Source organism: Salvia miltiorrhiza, chromosome 4 (assembly GCF_028751815.1).
Source record: "Salvia miltiorrhiza cultivar Shanhuang (shh) chromosome 4, IMPLAD_Smil_shh, whole genome shotgun sequence".
NCBI lineage: Eukaryota > Viridiplantae > Streptophyta > Magnoliopsida > Lamiales > Lamiaceae > Salvia > Salvia miltiorrhiza.
Genome location: NC_080390.1, coordinates 32,303,584 through 32,324,013, shown reverse-complemented (window position 1 = coordinate 32,324,013; position 20,430 = coordinate 32,303,584).

Below are 20,430 nucleotides of genomic sequence, written 5' to 3'. Positions count from 1 at the left end.
AATGAACTTCCGTTATTTGGTATTTTTAATAAACTTTCATTTTGTTTGATATAATCTCGAAATATTGTCTCAAGCTATAGAAATGGGCAAGTTTTGTGCCTACGTTTTTTGTTGTTTCATTTAGTTATATTTTTTTCCCATTAGGTTTAACTGAATTTTGCTATGTTGAAGAAGAAAAGTTTTATTTTTTTCATTTCTAGGTGCATTTGATTAATGTGAATGCTAATAATTTGAGCAGTTGATATTTCCACGATTCAAGTATGTTATTTTCTAAATTCAATCCTAAGTTATAAAATATTTTGTTTATATAAGTAGCTGCTGCTAGTAAGAATATAATCTCTTTGAAACTTTAAGGATTAGAGATCTTATGCTTATTTTTCTTTTCTTATCCCTTAATTGGCAATTTATATTCATAGAGTGAAATCCGCTTGAGAAATAAAAATAAAAAAATAAAAAATATATTAAACGAAATTAAGTATTTGTTAGAAATAGGAGGATTTTGGACTTTTATGAAATGTTGAGGGGGTAAGAGAGGGGTTATTTACAACTTATAAAATGTAATTTTCGTAAACTAATTTGTTTGTGTTATAAACTTGAGAGAAGCGAGAGAATAGATTAGAGAATACAAATGAAGTTCACAATACACCCATATTTATAGGTGTTAAACCAAGTGTAAACGTCCGGTGTGAACGTTCACACACGTCCGGTGTGAACGGAGGACAGTCAACTCCGGTGGCTTGAAGATGTCAAGTGTTATTCTCCCTCTAGGTTTATTGGTCAACACACATAAGATATATCTAGAAGATATATTTACAACACTTTCCCTTGATTGACCAATCCCTAAAATAAAAGATGTTGCCTCATTAAAACCTTGCTAGGAAAACCCAATGGGACAAAACCTAGTCGAAGGAAAAAGAGTACAACTGCTTCCCCTGAACTTGAAATCATTGAATATCTTTGAGTCGACGCATGCCGATCTCGTGTACCAACTTTCTGAATGTCGATGTTGGTAATGCCTTGGTGAATAAGTCCGCCAGATTTTCACTTGAGCGAATTTGTTGCACGTCGATATCGCCACCCTTTTGAAGGTCGTGTGTGTAGAAGAGCTTGGGAGAAATATGCTTCGTCCTATCTCCTTTGATGTATCCTTCCTTGAGTTGCGCGATGCAAGCAGCATTATCTTCATATAAAACAGTTGGTTTGGCCTTTGATGAAGCTAACCCGCACGACTCTTGGATATGACTCGTCACATTTCTCAACCATACACATTCTCGACTTGTTTCGTGGATTGCAATGATTTCAGAATGATTTGAGGATGTTGCAGTCAAGGTTTGTTTCACAGACTTCCATGATATAGCAGTTCCACCATATGTGAAAACATATCCAGTTTGTGACTTAGCTACATGTGGATCGGATAAAAATCCTGCATTCGAATACCCCACTAGAGTATTATCAGAATTTTCTTGATAATATAATCCAAGGTCAATGGTACCCTTTAGATAACGTAGAATGTGCTTAACACCATTCCAATGTCTCAAAGTGGGTGCAGAGCTAAATCTTGCTAGAAGATTAACAGAAAAAGCTATATCTGGTCTAGTATTATTAGCCAGATAAGTCAATGCTCCAATTGCACTTATATATGGTACTTCAGGACCAAGTATCGTTTCACCCTCTTCAATTGGTCGAAATGGATCTTTCTTAGTATCAAGAGATCTAACGACCATTGGTGATGCTAATGGATGTGCATTATCCATATAGAAGCGTTTTAACACTTTTTCTGTATATGTGGATTGATGGATAAACGTTCCTCCACGGATACGTTCCATTTGCAAACCAAGACAAAACTTTGTCTTTTCCAAATCTTTAATCTCAAATTCTTTCTTCAAATATTCAACAGTTTTATTGAGCTCTTCAGGAGTCCCAATTAAATTTAAATCATCAACATAAACTGCTATGATTGCAAATCCACTTTCGGTTTTCTTAATGAAAACACAAGGGCATATATCATTATTCTTGTATCCTTCTTTTAAAAGATACTCGCTCAGTCTATTGTACCACATACGACCAGACTGTTTCAACCCATACAACGATTTTTGCAGTTTAATTGAATACATGCTTTTGGGTTTTGACTGAAATCCTTCAGGCATTTTAAATCCTTCGGGAATTTTCATAAATATGTCATTATCTAATGACCCATATAGATAAGCAGTCACTACATCCATAAGGCGCATATCAAGCCGTTGTGACACAGCCAGACTAATCAAAAATCTAAAAGTAATAGCGTCCATTACTGGAGAGTATGTTTCCTCATAATCAATTCCTGATTTTTGTGAGAAACCTTGTGCTACGAGTCTTGCTCTATATCTCGTAACTTCATTTTTCTCGTTTCTCTTTCTAACAAAAATCCATCTATATCCAACAGGGATTTTAGATTCCGGAGTTAAGGCTATAGGCCCAAATACTTTCCGGTTATCACAGGAATTTAATTCCCTTTCTATAGCTTCTTTTCACTTTGGCCAATCAAGTCTATGTTTGCATTCTGCAACAGACTTTAGTTGAGGATCCTCATTTAAAACATGAAGAGCTATATGAAAGGCAAATATATCATCAACAATGATATTTTCTCTCTCTAGTATCTGATGTAAATAATTTATTGAGATCTCATGATTTTCAGATACTTGTAATTCTTCAGGAATTACATCACTTTCATTTAATTGATTAGTCGTTTTCGTCATTGTTTGGTTTCCATCTTGCCCCTTTCTTTTTATAGGCATAGAATCTTTGGAACCAACTGGTCGACCACATTTTTGACGAATTTTAGACTCATTTGCTGCCAAAGCTATTTGTCCTTCAGGGACATCAATTTTAGCTGGAGTATTTGCAGCATGTATGTGAGATTGTGTCACTTTTCTTGTATCTACAAAAGCATCAGGAATTTGATTTGCAATATTTTGCAAATGAATGATTTTTTCAATTTCTTGTTCACATTGATTTGTTCTAGAATCAAAATGTGATAAGTTTTTCTCATTCCAAGAGATTTCCTTGTGCTTTTCTGGATGTAGATTTATTCCTCCTAATGTTGGAAATGTCATTTCATCAAAATGACAATCTGCAAAACGTGCAGTAAATAAATCACCTGTTAAAGGTTCTAGATACCTTATAATCGATGGTGAATCAAATCCAACATATATCCCAAGTCTTCGTTGGGGACCCATTTTTGTTCGTTGTGGGGGTGCAATTGGGACTTGAACCACGCAACCAAAAATTCGTAAGTGAGAAACATCAGGTTCTCGGCCAAAAATAATCTGCATTGGGGAGTATTCATGATTGGCTGATGGCCTTAGTCGAATTAATGTTGCAGCATGTAATATGGCATGACCCCAAACAGTAGTTGGTAGTTTTGATTTCATAAGTAATGGTCTAGCACTAATTTGAAGACGTTTAATAAATGATTCCGCTAAACCATTTTGAGTATGGACATGAGCTACTGGATGTTCAATCTCAATTCCAATAGCCATACAATAGTTATCAAATGCTTGAGATGTAAACTCACCAGCATTATCAAGACGAATTCTTTTAATTGAATTGTCTGGGAATTGAGCTCTTAATTTTATGATTTGAGCAAGTAGTCTAGCAAATGCTGCATATCTAGTAGAAAACAAGCATACATGTGACCATCTAGAAGAAGCATCAATCAATACCATAAAGTATCGAAAAGGTCCACAAGGTGGATGTATAGATCCACAAATGTCTCCTTGAATTCTTTCTAGGAAAGATGGAGATTCAGTATTAACCTTCGTATATGAAGGTCTAATAACTAACTTGCCTTGCGCACAAGCATCACATGGGAATTCCTTTGTAGAAAGAATCTTTTGATTCTTTATATTGTGCCCATATGAATTATTGATTATTCGGCGCATCATAGTCGCTCCAGGATGTTCAAACCTATCATGCCAAAGCTTAAAGCTTTTTGTATCATTGAACTTTATGTTCATGACATGGTTTGTCTCAATTGCTTTTATGAATGTGTAATACATTCCAGAAGGTAGTGTTGCTAATTTTTCTTTTGTCAGCTTATAGCCTGAAACAAAAGAATTTATGTAAAGATATTCATTGCTACCTTCTGTAATTGTCTCTATGTGGTATCCATTATTGCGGATATTCTTGAAACTTAGTAAGTTCCTTTTAGACTTACTAGAGTACAGGGCATTTTCAATATCTAATTTAGTATCATTTGGCAAAATGATACAAGCTCTTCCGGAGCCTTCAATGATGTTGGATGCACCTGATATTGTGTTAACATTATTCTCATCTAATGTCAACTCAAGGAAATACTTCTTCTTTTGAAAAATAATGTGTATTTATTTTCCAAGACAAATATCACAAGATTTCATATGATATTAATGTATATATATTCATGCCTTGTTAAAAATCTCTCCGCAAAAACCCTATGGGAAAAATTCGGTAGAGGAAAAGAGTACAAGATATATATATTTACTCATATATTACACTAGTTGTCTCGTTAAAAACCTTAACTAAGAAAACCTCGTAGGAAAAAACTTAGTAAGGGAAAAAGAGTACAACCATTCGACCTTTAGGGCCGTTTGACCTTCAAGGTCTAATTTTCAAGAGCATGTAATATGGATTGCTCTTGAAGAGTATGTAATATTCTTCATAGAATATTGATTGTGCTACATCGGGAGCAACAATATGAATCAAATAGATAAAGATTCAAGGATATGTTATCCAAATATTTAATTTACTTGCTCTTAGAGCATATAATATTCTTCAGGAATATTACTTGTGCTACTTTAATAGCATCAATTTAAGATTTTGAATGTAATATTCTTCAGGAATACTACTTGTGCTATTTGAATAGCATCAATGAGTTTTTCAAGATTATTTAAAAAAATACGTTGTATATATATAATATACAAAGTATATATCCACTATGAATTAAAAAAAAAATTCCCAATACATGATAATATCAATAGTGATTCAAGTAGTAGAACATCGAAGTTTACTGATTATATAAAATAATATGAAACAAGAATTGCCATGTAGTAGTAAATCATATTCAAGATTTTGTAGAATAAGATCCAATCAAATATTGCACTCTTAACAAACAAAATAAATTAAAATCCAATTATATATGTTTGTCATCTCACCGAAAGGGTGCACAAAAATATTGAGATTAAATCTATTGGCATCTTATCTTTTTAACATAATCGGGCGAATCTATTATGTCTCCAATTATCAAAATAGTCTTCTATTTTGCGTCAACTTTTCATATTTTTCTTTATTATTTTTCTAAAATCTACTATTTCACATTGACTTTTTATACCACATCAAATACAAGTTTACATAAAATGACATATTCCCTCTAAGTACATATCAAAAATTTACTTTATATCCTCCAAATTCCAATCAAAATTCACTTTTGTTTGGTGGAATGATTAAGATCAATATCATTCGAAATGCATCACTAATTTAATATGATCAAACAAATGCTATTTTAATAGCATCAAAATATAACTTTTAGGATTATTTGTATTTCTTCAAGAATAACGAAAATTATATCATTTGTAATAAACAAATATAACATATTTGCATCAAACCACAAATATAAGGGGAATTTGCAAAGCATATATGTTACCATGATTCCGTTTTCTGGTTATTTCCAAGCCAATTTATTGATATAAACATATTAAACAGTATAATATTCTAATACTTCAAAATTTCTTTCGTCTGGATTTAGATGATTACTAAAATTATACGGATTGAAATTCAGATGAAAAGAAAATTAGTCGTACCTCATTGGAAAGACACAATTCTTTCCTAGGGCATACCTCCAATCCTTTTACGATCGAAGGAAGATGAGAGGACTAGAACTATGGTACTGATAACGTGTTATAAACTTGAGAGAAGCGAGAGAATAGATTAGAGAATACAAATGAAGTTCACAATACACCCATATTTATAGGTGTTAAACCAAGTGTGAACACACACGTCCGGTGTGAACGGAGGACAGTCAACTCCGGTGACTTGAAGATGTCAAGTGTTATTCTCCCTCTAGGTTTCTTGGTCAACACACATAAGATATATCTAGAAGATATATTTACAACAGTTTGCTGTTTTTTTTCTTTTTCGTTTCTTTATTTTATTTTTTTATTTTTTGAGTGGTCGTGTTACTTGTGTCAGTGGTCGCTTTTGGCCGGCCATTTCTCAATGAATGAATGGTTTAACAACACGTAATAAACAATTTACTAAATTACGACGACTGTTTCGAGTGGGCTTTATTTCAACTTAATAATTGCTTCGACAAATAAATAAGCGTCATTTATATTTTACTAATTTACGTTTTGCTGCATTATGATTTATGGGGTGACGTGTAACAACTAAACTGATGCCACGCGTATAGTGATGCAAATTCTTTTATTTTCTTTATTTTTAACATTTAGATTTCTACGATACTCTTAGGTGCGTTCTATTTAGTTATAAATTTATCAAAAAAAAAGGAATAAGCAAAATTTCACTTTTTAAATTATTTATTTCTTTTTCGTCATATTCTACAAAATAAAATTTGACACTTACTCATTTTCTCTTTCACTACAAAAGAGGAATAATATTATTCTTTTATTTTTGGTGTGATAAAATTATTCTTCATTTGTAATGAAAATGAGGAATGAGTAAGGGTTAAATTCTATTTTTTAGGAAATGGAGAAAAGGAAGGAAGAATTTAAAGGGTGAAATTTTATTTATCGCTTATTTTTCATGATAAATTTACAACAAAAAAAAAACACAGTTTAAGAGTGAATGGTGTTTCTTATTTATGTTTTGTTCTACAGTGTGTCCGAGATAAAGAGCTCATTGAAAAACTTCTATTTGAACCTTAAAAAAAAGAGGAATTTACGGGATTTGAACCTTCTATTCGTAAGTTCATAATAATGTTCGTTAGTTCCCAGAATTGGAAAATGAGGAATTTACGGGATTTCCTAAACTTGAAGAATTCGGATTAATCTGATTCATTGATTTTGGTGAGATCAATGGCTTCTCTATATAGGAAGTGGTCTCCATTGAAGCTGACCTTATATATATATATATATAGGGAGAGGTTCAAATAAGAACAACTAAATAAAATTAGAACAGAGAACCATTTTAAACCATTCGACCAACAAGATCTACGGTGGATGCATCATCTTGGTGGATGAATGCAGATCCTGGGTTCGAATCCTGAAGGGAGCAAAAAATTTATTATTTTCGGATGCATTAAATTTAATAGCGAATGCATTAATTTATATAGTAGATGCATTGATTTTAATGGTTCTTATGTTCTCACGATAAGTGTGGTTCTCACTATAACCGCACCCTATATATATATATATATATATATATATATATATAGAGGAAGAGGTTCAAGAAAGAACCATAAATAAAAGAAGACCGGAGAACCATTTTCAGTCATTCGATCATCAAGATCTACGGTGGATGCATCATCTTGTTGGATGAATGCAGATCCTGGGTTCGAATCCTGAAGGGAGCATTTTTATTTTTATTTTTTTAGTGCATTAATTTTAACAGCGAATGCATTAATTTTTACAGTGGATGCATTAGATTTGATGGTTCTCCCGTTCTCACAAATAATGTAGTTCTCTCTAGAACCACACCCTATATATATATATATATATATATATATATATATATATATATATATATATATATATATCAAGCAAATGAATGGAATCAAAGTACGAATCACCATTCCATTCTCATCCTCATTCCATCATACCAATCACCTCCCAACCATCTTCTAAGTCATATTTGTCGCCCGTGACTTGATAGTGTGATCTAAATAACGTACGGATGCTTGTAAATGAATAACAATTGGATTAAATAAATACTAATTTTAAAAATATAAATTAGAAATTATTTTAATTTTTTACATTGTGAATATTTATAGTTAATCATGATTTTGCTGAGTAAATTTATGATCATGAATTTTAATTTGATGAGGGTGTAAAAATTCATTACTATTTTTTATAAAAAGATTATCATATGTTTATAATTCATAATTCATATTTTAGAGGGAGTTTGTAACCTAACCTTAATTACCTAATGAGTATTTTTAGGTTTTGCATATTTTTATGAAATATATATGTGCCGTGTGGTGTGTGTCACGTTTTAGATTCTCCAAAAGCTAGAATGCATCAGTTACAATGATGAGTACTTTAATTACAACATATTTTTACGAAATATGTACCATGTGTATCATGTTGTTAGATGCATCAATAATATATTTTTTTGAGAAAATGCATCAATAATATATTAGAGAATCAATTATTCTTCTCAACACGATAATAACATACTATTACAGAATCAATTGTTCATCTCAACACGATATAACATTTTGAGTGGAAATTTGATAACAATAAATTTCGTTACTTATTACTTTGTACTCATTCTTGACCCATTAGCATAATTATAACAAATTTTGGTAGATTATTAAAAAAAAAATTACAGTTTGAAATTTAGACTCTTTAAGAAATTAAATGATCGAGAAAGACAGGATCAAGTGAGAATGATAATTTGTACAAATTATTTCAGATAATTGATTATTTTCATCTAAACGGTAGATATAATTTATATAGTTTTTATTCATTCAATTAGTAATAAGATTATTACATGAACAACAAACATGTATTTTTTTTGAAATTACAATAGGTGTGAACAACAAACATGCAATTATGAACAACTATCATATGAATAAATACTTACGGTTATGCATAACACATTCTATATTTGTCTAACCTCATCAAACACAAAAAAATTAGAGTAAAACAAAAATTCAAATCGAAAACTACCATTTTATTGATTCATCATCTGCTGCTATTCAAATGCAGATTTGACGGATGTTGAGTTAATATAGATCTGAATGTGTCATGAATCCACGAAACTTAATGCATAAACACCAAAACATCACCAAAACAAAGGATCGACAACTATAGTAAGATTAATCTTATCCGGTCTGATTACAAGAAAAATGCTAATAGACTAGTGTTAAAAGTTGTAGTCGTAGGGATAAAAAAGTATTGTCGTAGGATGTGTAGTGGTAGATGAGCGCTAATAGACCACATTTTTCAAATTATAGTTGTATGTATCTACGATCACGATTTTAAAATCGTGGTCTTTTAGCACATCGCATGTGCTAATAGACAACAGTTTTAAAACCATGGACTTTTAGCATATGGCAGGTGCTAATAGACTACGCTTTTAAAACCGTGGTCTATTGGTATATCACATGCGCTAATAGACCACAGTTTTAAAATTGTAGTCGTAGACTATTCTATGATTTTTTTTTCTCTGTTTCAATAATTATTTAATTAATTAATATTCAACTAATTTCATAGATAATAAAACACAAATCAAAATACACAAGCGAAACATAAGTCTAATATTAGATAGTCGAGCTAACTGTTAAAACAGGACCACAACTTTAAGTGTTTTTAGAAAGATGACTATATGTTACGAAATTTGAAAATGAAGACTATATGTTACAGAATTTGTAAATAATGACTATAACTTTCCTTTTTTACAGTTACACTTCTATTTCCGGTCGTGATGGAAGCTATAGTCCTCATTTTGATGTGTAAAATAGGAGTGTAAATGAAAAAAATGGGAGCTATAGTCCTCATTTTCAAATTTCGTAACATATAATCCCCATTTTTAAATTCCGTAACATATAATCCTATTTTTGAAAAACACTAAGTTACAGTTGCGTTTTAACAATTAGCTCTTCAATAGTCATTACAATAATCTAGAATGTTTTGCATTGTACTTTAAACATAACTAGTGTTTTACCCGTGCGATGCACGGGATTACATATGTTGTTAAAATTTGGTTTTGCTTAACTAATTTTTTAAAAGAAATATGAATATATTTTTGTTGGAAGTTATTAAAATTAAAATAAAGATATAAAATAATAAAAAAATATCATAACTTATTTTAAAATTCATCCATTTACGTAAAAGTTCATAGGATGTCTATACCTGATTAAGTAAGACATTGAACAATATAAGCATTTTATTGTAACATTCTCAAAGACACTTTTGTATAATCTCTAAAATAAATTATTTAAAAATATTTTATTATACAATTGTTATACCAACTATGTTACTGCTAAACTATATTTAAGGCTAACATTTTAAATTACTTAAAAATAAAGGTGAAAATAATAATACATGAAAAGACAATTGCAAACTTGTCATCTTATTATTATAAAATTTGGAACACTTCTTTATAATTTATATACTCCCTCCGTCCACCATTTAATGCCCTATTTGGGTGTGGGCACGGAGACTAAGAAAGCTGAAAAAGGTGTTGTGGTGAAATATAAGGGTAGTTGACTAAAGTGATAAAGGTAGTTGACTAAAGTGATAAAGTGATAAAGTGTAGTAAATATAGAATATAAAAGTGAAAAAGGTGTTTGAAGGTGGGTCCATTAGTGGCAAATGGTAGTAAATATAGAAAAATTAGGAGAGTAAAAGGGTACAAAAAGCAAAGAAAGTATAACATCAATGTTCTTCAATAATAATTCTAGCATTCAAATCATAATTCTAGCATTCAAATCATACAACATAATTAAGCAAAGAAAGTATAACATCAATGTTCTTCAATAATCGACAACTGAAACTTTCAAGTGCATATGACATTTTTCCACTTTGTACCCAAACTAGCAATGTCATACCTGCATAATTTAAATAGACAAAAATAAAGAAAAAATATATTAAAAGTAACTAATATTATTTTCTACTTTTCAAGTATGCACAAATTCAAAAAATGAAATTCCAACATGGAAAGACAACTAACCTAGTATGAAGTGGAAGAAAAAGGAGTATAAGTCGGCCTGAGCTACTGGCCTGCTCGCCGCGGAATAGGGCTCAGCCAAATATGAGAATCGCGTGGCGGGGGTTCGGACAGCAGCGGCCGACGAATTACAGCAGGGAGTGGGGGCGAACCCCTTCGGCGGCGTCTCGATCCACAACCAAGTCGTGTCACAGTGGCTCCTAGGGTTTGCAATTGAGAGCTCGACCGACGGTGACTGCTAGGATTACAGATAGAGTGGTGGGGTGCGGTGGCTGACGGCAAGGTCGTGGTGGCGGCGGCGCGTCTATGGTGAAGAGCGAATTAGCTAGGAGAGTTATTTTGGGGGAGAATCGCGATTTCGGTAGATTAGGATTTTAAAATTTGTATTTTTTTATTATTAATAAAAGTCTCCTAAAAAAATTGAATTAATAAAAGATACACTTTTTTAGCTCTTTAACATGTGTTTTTTAAAAGCGTTGTCGTAAAATAATTACGACCACGCTGAAAAGACAACGATGCTAAAACACCGTGGTCTTTTAGCATAAAAAGGTGCTAAAAGACCACGGTTTTATCTACGACAATGCTTCTAGAGCTTACAATCACAATTTTTCATCAAAACACTAGTATTTTAAATGTAGTCTATCAATATTTTTCTTGCCGGTATCATCTCTTAGTGAGCTATTGCAAGTGAATAATAATGAATTTTTTTAGATATTATAAAGTTCAATTACAAGACATTAGGAAAATTGGCGAGAATAAAGGAAAATGATTACTTAAATTGACCAAAAAACGTTCCCACTATCCTAATTGTGTGATTTTGAGAAAGAATGTTCCCACTATCCTTAGGGGCGAGATCGAGTAGGGCGATGCGGGCCTTGGTTACTCGAGGACTACTCGAGATGTCGAGTATCACCCGATGCCCTTTATTTCAGGCACGTGTTGTACACGCGCCTTAATTAAAAAAAAAATAATAACATATGATTTTAAAACAAACGGCTAGTAGCCAATTTTCAATTGCTTTTTTTCTGTTTTAATAGCCAACGGCTATTTTAGCCGTTTAATTTTTTTTTTGTTTTCCTATCTATAAATATCTCTAAACTCCTTCATTCACACAACAACAATTCTACTCCTTCAAGCTCCCCAAATTTCTCTTTCAATATTTTCTTCTTTTTTCTTCAAAAAAAATGGCGGAACCCCAGCACGATTCTTCGTCTGATTCATCCGATGGTGTAGCTCAAGCAATCATAGACGAGATAGAGTTGCAGAAACAATTGCTTGCTCAAATATACTCCCAACCGGAACCGGAGCCGAGATGTGTTAAACGTCCCCGGTCTTACGTCCACCGTGATCGTGAGGATGCCCATTTACGTCTTATGGAAGACTACTTCAACGACAATCCGACGTACGGGCCTACATTTTTCCGACGTCGTTTTCAAATGCAGAAGGAGCTGTTCTTGTGCATCGTCAAGGCTCTGTTCAAGGTGAAGATACTTACTTCCAGATGACCACTGATGCAATACGTCGGGACTCTCTCTCCCCTTTGCAGAAATGCACGGCGGCTATCCGCCAATTAGCCACCGGCGTCAGTGCGGATACTTTGGACGAGTAAGTCGCCGACTCGACCGAGCGTCTATGCCTCAACAAGTTCTGCAAGGCTGTCATCCGGGCTTTCGGAGCCCTTTATCTGCGCCGTCCAACGCCGGAGGACATCACAGGCCTTACTCAGATGCACGAGGCGCGACATGGATTTTCCGGGATGCTCGGGAGTTTTGATTGTATGCATTGGGGGTGAAAGAATTGCCCAAAGGCATGGCACGGCGCATATACACGCGGTGATCAATGGGAGCCAACCTTGATCTTGGAGGCCGTTGCATCCCACGATCTGTGGATTTGGCATGCCTTCTTCGGTGTCGCTGGTTCGAACAACGACATCAACGTTCTCAACCAGTCGCCTCTCTTCGCCGACGTGTTGGATGGAACGGCGGCGCCCGTGATCTTTGAGGTTAACCGGCGCCACTACCAGATGGGCTACTACCTATGCGACGACATATATTCGGAGTGGCGTTGCTTCGTCAAGAGTCCACCGATGGCGACCAATCCAAAAGAGGCGAGGTTCAAGAAGATGCAAGAATCGGCACGGAAGGATGTCGAACGTGCCTTTGGAGTCCTTCAAGCTCGGTGGAGAATCGTTCGAAGTCCGGCGCGTAATTGGTACGTGGAGCACCTCAAGGACATCATGTTGTGTTGCATCATTCTCCACAATATGATTGTGGAGCACGAAGGTGAAGGAGCTACCAATTGGAGAGATGACGACGCAGGACACGGGGCGTCTAGCAGTGACTCGACGGAGAGTGTTCGAGCAACCCCGATTTCCTTTGAGGAATACGTGCAAAGAGATACTATTCTCCGAGATAGGCAGATGCCTGCTATACTCCAACATGATTTGATGGAGCATGTTTGGGCACGTTTCAAACCTCTAAGGCTGGAATAGTTATTTTTAGAATTTATTTTTATTTTATTAAGTTTTATGTAATTTTAAGGATTTCAAAATTAATACAATTTAAATTTGAAGTAAATTGTGTTATTTAAATTTTTGCAATTAAATTTAAATGAAAAATAGAAAAATCAAAACAAAAAAAATCAAGTAAGCTATCAAGTAATCCCAATGTGGCCTCCTTACTCATTGTGGTCCCCTCCTATTGAACCAAGCTAGAAAAACAGCCCACGCTAAACGAACCAGAGGATAGTGCCATAAAATATGGTGAAGGGATTCCGTGTCATTTTCGCAAATGGCACAAATATTGGGAGCGATGAGCCCAATATGAATGAGACGATCAATGTTTGGAAGCCTGTTATGTAAAATCCGCCAACTAATCATCGAGCGACTTGTGGAAATAAAGGGTTCCCACAATCAGTATGCCCAGCAGACACGAGGGAACTTATGACAGTGAGTTGAGAAAGCAAGAGCCGTGGAAACCGTGCTCGAGAGAGAGGGTTTCCAATAGCGGATATCATCACCATTCCTCAAAGGAAGCAACAGAATATCAAGGACAATGTCCGGGTGAGCATTGATGAAATATTATCCCTCAAAAAGGAGGAATGAGTAAGGGTCAAATTCTATTTTGTAGTAAATGATGGAAAAGAAAGGAAGGATTTAAAGAGTAAAATTTTGTTTATTCCTTCTTTTCTTATGATAAGTTTACAACTAAAGAGAACACATCATTAGGAGATGTTTATTTTGAAGGATTAGCCTTGATAGATAAAAATAGTAAGGCTAATCATTTGTTTACTTTGTTGTCTTGAAATTTTGGGACATCCCAAGACTCTTGATTATTTTTATCATTTAAGCTAATTTTGCTCGATTCTTATTCCATCAAAAGGATGTGATTGAAATAATCTTACTCTTAAGAATAAAAATACTCAATCTCATTTTAACAATCATGCAAAGTAAGCACCCTTAACGGATAATTTTTACTAGATCCCATCCTATGGTCGGGAAATTCAACTAAAAATCAAATGTTTTCCGCAACACTATATATAAACAAATAGTAATATTTTTAAGGTGAAAATTGGCTATCTTATTTCAAACCGAAAGGTACAATATAGTCATGATGGATAGTCCGATTTTGAGATACTTAATCTTGATAATTAAAATAGTCATTTAAAACATGAATCGCCATAAGGTGTATATAATTTTCTTTTGAGTATGAATTTGTCAACATTAAACCTAGTCAGTAATTTATTCATACTAATTATCAATATATTAGAATAGTTACTACAGATTTTGGCGTATTATAAAATCTGCTGTTTGAGTTTAGCATCTTTATTAATATGGGAAATTAAAATTCAAATAGTATTGTATGACAAATACTTTTTTTATATTTTACGCATAGCATGGCTGCATTAAAAAACTTCAAAATATTGTTCGTGATTTATTTTTCAAAATATATAGTAGTTAAAGTTTTATATACAAATATAAGTTATAAAAATATCAAAATAATAAAATCCTTATTTCCAAATTTTAAATAGTATAGGCGTCAAACGACATATGTATCGGTCCATTCAATAAATGATTTCATGTTTCACACCAAATTTGAATTGAACACTTTGTTTATATTTGAGTAACATTGAATTCAACACTTTGAGCATCGGATTTTGACCGCTTCATATAACTAATCAAAAGTTCGTTTACTGAGCTCTCAAAATTCCACTGCAACCCTTGACTTAGCTAATACTATAATTGATGGCTGGTTCGATCAAATCAAGCAAAGAAAGAAAACTAAATATTAAATTTGATTAATATTGGATTAGAATCAAATTGATATTTGTCCATATAAACTATGAGTACAAGGTTGTAAGAAATTAAATATTTTTACATGTATATTGTGGTTCGTTTACTTTTATAAAAGTTTGATACACATACAAAATAATAAGAAAAACGAATATAAGATGTGACGATCGATAACTTTTTTATGAAAAAATTATACTTTCCTCCGTTTCAAAAATACGAACTTTTTTATCATTTTGGGTCGTCTCATAAAAACATGAACATTTCTACTATAGGGGCGGATCCAAAAATTAACATTTGGTAGAGGAGGAGGGGGAGGGGATAAATTTGTTAAACAACGACGTTTGAAAATATTTGCACGGGTTCGGAAGCGGGAGCCCCCAGAGTAATTTTTTTGGCATTCCGTACAGTTCATTTTCATGCATTTTTTAACAGTCATTTAATATAATAAATAATTGTTCGTAATTTAGTTAATTCAACATCAAATACATTAAAAGCACATAAAACATATTTTTATGTATTTTTTTTAAAAACATAATTAACATGAATACATAGACGGATCTACATTTCCCACTGTGGGGGCACGTGCCCCCATATTTTTTTTATTTGCTTTTACTAATTATATATATTTAATTAAAGTATATATAATAAATAAGTAAATTTTTAAGTCTTCAATCACTAATAAATATATACTTAGTTTGAAAATGTATTTTCTACAATGAATATCATAAAGAACCGTTTATGCGGTCGGATGAGAGTTAAATGGATGAATACTAGTTTGATTGTATATATTGAGAAAGAGATTTTTGATAGCCGATCATGCAAATATTTCAGTAAATGAAAACTCGTATATTTTTTTAACGTATTTTATATTTATAATATGCTTACATTTTGTGCCCCACAATAAGAAATTTCTAGATCCGTGCCTGCATGAATACTATAATTATTAAAATAAAACAATGTATTACTATATTTTTTATTGCATATTTTCTTATTTATACACACATATAATTTTTTTTAAAAAATGAAAATTGGGAGGGGGCTTCAGCTCCCCTAGCCCCTTGGATCCGCCAGTGTTTCTATTTTTGCGCACTACTCCACCATAATTCTTACATTAATTTTATTTTTTTATCTATTTTTTATAAAATGAGACCCTTTTTTTACTCACAATATATTTTTGTTCAATATTTTTTCAAATACGTGTCACTTATAATTATTCATGTTTTATGTTTTTGTAAGAGGGATGAAGTAATATAATTGGACTACGAGCTCCAACTCCTAAATAATCTAAATATTGAATAAGATAAAGTTAATGCCATTTTTTATTAGTATAACTCTTTCACATTACATAAAGTCACTACTGCGTTCTTTTTTAAAAAAATTATCGAGTCAACTTGATTGGTCTACCGTGAGTTTGCTGCTGTCTAATTATGTCAATGTATTCCAAATTAAGTTAGTACGTAACTATTAAATTATTTGCAAGATTAATTAACTCCGATAATATTTTTCTTTGAATAAAGTCCAGCTCCTATTATTATATTAGCCTGAATTTTTGCCTAATAATAGCAGCTGTTATCGTTATTATTACTTAGGGCTGCTAATACTTATAATAATTTATTTTTAGCACACCTATATATCTACTAATTTTCTCCATGCACGATTTAATTACCTATTTAGTGTTGCTAAATGGTCCTTTACGCCAATGGGACTCGAGTCGTACAAACTTAATTTGGTAATAAAATTTGAAGAAACATTATTATTTTATTTGAGTTTCGTCAATCTCCTTATTCCCTATGAAACTCAATCTATTTATTACATATATATCCTTAAAGTTTTACTGTGTACACACACATTTCACATTTGAATCGAGTCAGAGAAAACCAAAATTCATAATTTAGATTCTTGAATTAATTATAGTGGCAACTGGCGAAACCCAACCTACTGTAGGAATATGTGTATTTTGCATTGTATTTATTATTATTTGGTAAACAAGGACTCTGTATAGATGTAAACTCCACAATTTAAGCCATGAAAGTTAGAAAAACGAATCATGCACATTACTAAGTAATTTACTATATTCCAATAAATCTATTAGTACAATATAATGCCGATCAAGTATCTATAATTAAGTACAACGAGTTGGAGGCTATATAATATTAAAATCTTCACGTAATCAATAAACTATTCTGACTTGTGTAGTGTAGCAAATTTGACTTCTAAATTATGCCATGACTCATTGTTTCTCTAATCTTATCGTAGTTTGACTTGAAATTGGAAAATATTCAGCAAAATGGTGTTTATTTATCTTTGATGCGAGTTTTCCACCAAAAGAAAATAAATAAATCTTTGACGCGAGTTCATTTAGTTATCCTCCGATTTATAATTTATTTTTATTTTCTCCTTCAATTTGGTACGAGATAATCTATAATTCGATTTAGTCGACACGAGCAAACTTTGCATGATAAATTTCAAACCATGCGTTTGGCAAACAAAATAAAAGCTGTCCTAGCTCTTAAATTATAAGGATAATAGCCTCTAGATTATTCAATTTTAATTAGATTTTGATTTCGCGCAATAATTTAAATTTTTAATTAATAATTATTGAACCGTCAAATTCATCTAATTTCCTATCGAGTTGGATTTCGGCTCAATTGACGAGTTGGATTATGAGAGTTTCCCCCTCATTTTTAAATTGATTTTAGTTGAAAACAATACGTTTTGGTAAGTAAATTGGGTCAGAATTTAGTCTTTTTTAACAAAATTAGATTAAAATTAAAATTCGGTAATTGTTAGGCAAATTTTTTAATTAGCGCTCAAAATCAGAATTATAATAATATGATATATACATCCATATAGTCACTAGTGTAGATTCAATATACTACTTCCTGCATCTTATTTGACTAGACCTGTATTTAGTTTTGAGTTGTTCTACTTGAATTAGCTTGTTTGGTTTTTGATAATTATTTTACACTATATTAAAAGAGTCTACACATCTTTACAATCTTACTCTCGTAAAGAAACTGTGTCGAAAAGAAGTAGGTAAAGTCAACTGAGGCGGAGAGAGTACTAAACTAACAATAATTACAAGGGATTATAGCAAAAAAATACACGAACTTTGATAAAAGTTGCAATTTTCACCTGAACTTTCAAATTAGCCAAAATATACCTGAACTTATATTTTTTGTTGTAAATTTCACCTCGACGGAGTTCAATCATTGCAAGTTCAGGTGAAATTTACAACAAAAAATATAAGTTCATGTATATTTTGGCCAATTTGAAAGTTCAGGTGAAAATTGCAACTTTTATCAAAGTTCATGTATTTTTTGGCTATAATCCCTAATTACAATATACTCACTATATCCATAAAACATCTTCCTATTTTATTTCATTCATCCACACAATATCTTCCTACTCTTTTTTTGGACATAATCTCACTAATTATTTTTCTTAAAATTTTCACTTATTTAGACATATTATCACTAATTAATCTACATAAATATATGTAATTATCACTATTTTGTTTAAAATTATGAAACTCTTTCTTCACTTATCAAATACTATATAGTTAATTTTTTTTAAAACGGATATTCAAAAATGAAAAGAAGAAATTTTGTGAACGGAATGAGTATATAATATTGAAAATTCTCGACTACAAAGTGTCCATTCGCGATTCACTGTGAAAGTAGCTGAAAATTCATTATCGTAGCGTGGGAAGAAAATATAATAAACAAGTATTTGTTGGACTTAGATTTGATTATAAGAGAATGCTATTTCAAAAGTAAGGGGAATCAAATGATCTTATTCCATGAATTCTTCCAATTCTTGAAACTTTATCTCAATTTTTTGGAGGGATTCTCTCAATTAATTTAAAACAAACGATAGAAAAGAATTATTGTCTAATGTAAAAGGGTATAAGAGGGAATAAAAGAACAAACCGAAAGATATAATAACTTGCATAATTTTATATTATCTAAGACTAAACACATTTAAATGCAGAATTATTTAAGAAAAAGGGCATTTTAGGGAGGGAGAGGGAGCATAAAACTAAAAACAATACCCCCATATAGGCCACAGTTGTATTAAGATACCTCAATTTGTCTCATTGCTAAAATTGTTTCTTACCTATCACCAATTTTCAGCTTTGTTCACCACAAATTATTCAGTGATAAATAAATGGTTAAGTACCAAATACCCCCCAACGTTGGGGCCCCTATTGCGTATAGGACCCTATAGTCAGGGTAGGCGCTGTTTACTACCTCAACGTGGCTAAATCTAAGCAAATCCCCCCTGCGTTTTAACACCGTTAAGTCACCGTTAAAAAAAATATTTTTTTTTAATTTTTAATTAAGATGGTCTCTCTCTCTCTCCCCCCCATCGAGCATCCTCTCTACTCTCATCTGGGTTCTCTTTCCATCTTTGCTATACCGTCTCTCTCCCTCCTTCTCCAGTGAGCGTCGCCGGTTCTCGCCGCCTCCGGCGTGGCGAGGCCGGCGCCTCCCTTCTTTCCCCTCTTTTCCTTCCTTTTCTTCCCCTTTTCCTCAAATCAGAAATAGATCTAGGGTTTCTTAGTTATTTGAATAGAAGGGGTTCACCGGCGGCCTCAATTACTACCGGGCGCTGGATCTGAACTGGGAGCTGACGGCGGCGTGGATGGCGGCGAAGGTGAGAGTGCCGGTGAAGTTCATGGTGGGAGATCTGGACATGGTGTATACGACGCCGATAGTGAAGGAGTACGTGCACGGCTGCGGATTCAAGCAGGACGTGCCGTTGCTGGAGGAGTGCGTGGTGGTTGAGGATATTGGCCACTTCATCAATCAGGAGAGACCTAATCAAGTCAATGCTTGCCTTCATCAATTCTTCACCAAGTTTGCAGCTTAGCTTTGTCTAATGCTTCAATTTGGAAATTCATCATTTTCGTCTCTAAATAGGGGAAAGGGGAAAGAAGGGAGGCGCCGGCTCGCCACGCCGGAGGCGGCGACAACCGGCGACGCTCACTGGAGAAGGAGGGAGAGACCATCTTAATTAAAAAAAACAAAAAATTTAATGGTGACTTAACGGTGTTAAAACGCAGGGGGGATTTGCTTAGATTTAGCCACGTTGAGGTAGTAAACAACGCTTACCCTGACTATAGGGTCATATACGCGATAGGGGCCCCAACGTTGAGGGGTATTTGGTACTTAACCCAATAATAAATGAATGGTAGACTGTAGTTAATAATCACGTTATTGTAATAAACTCATACTTTAATTTTTCCTATCGAAATAACCTTATATACTTTT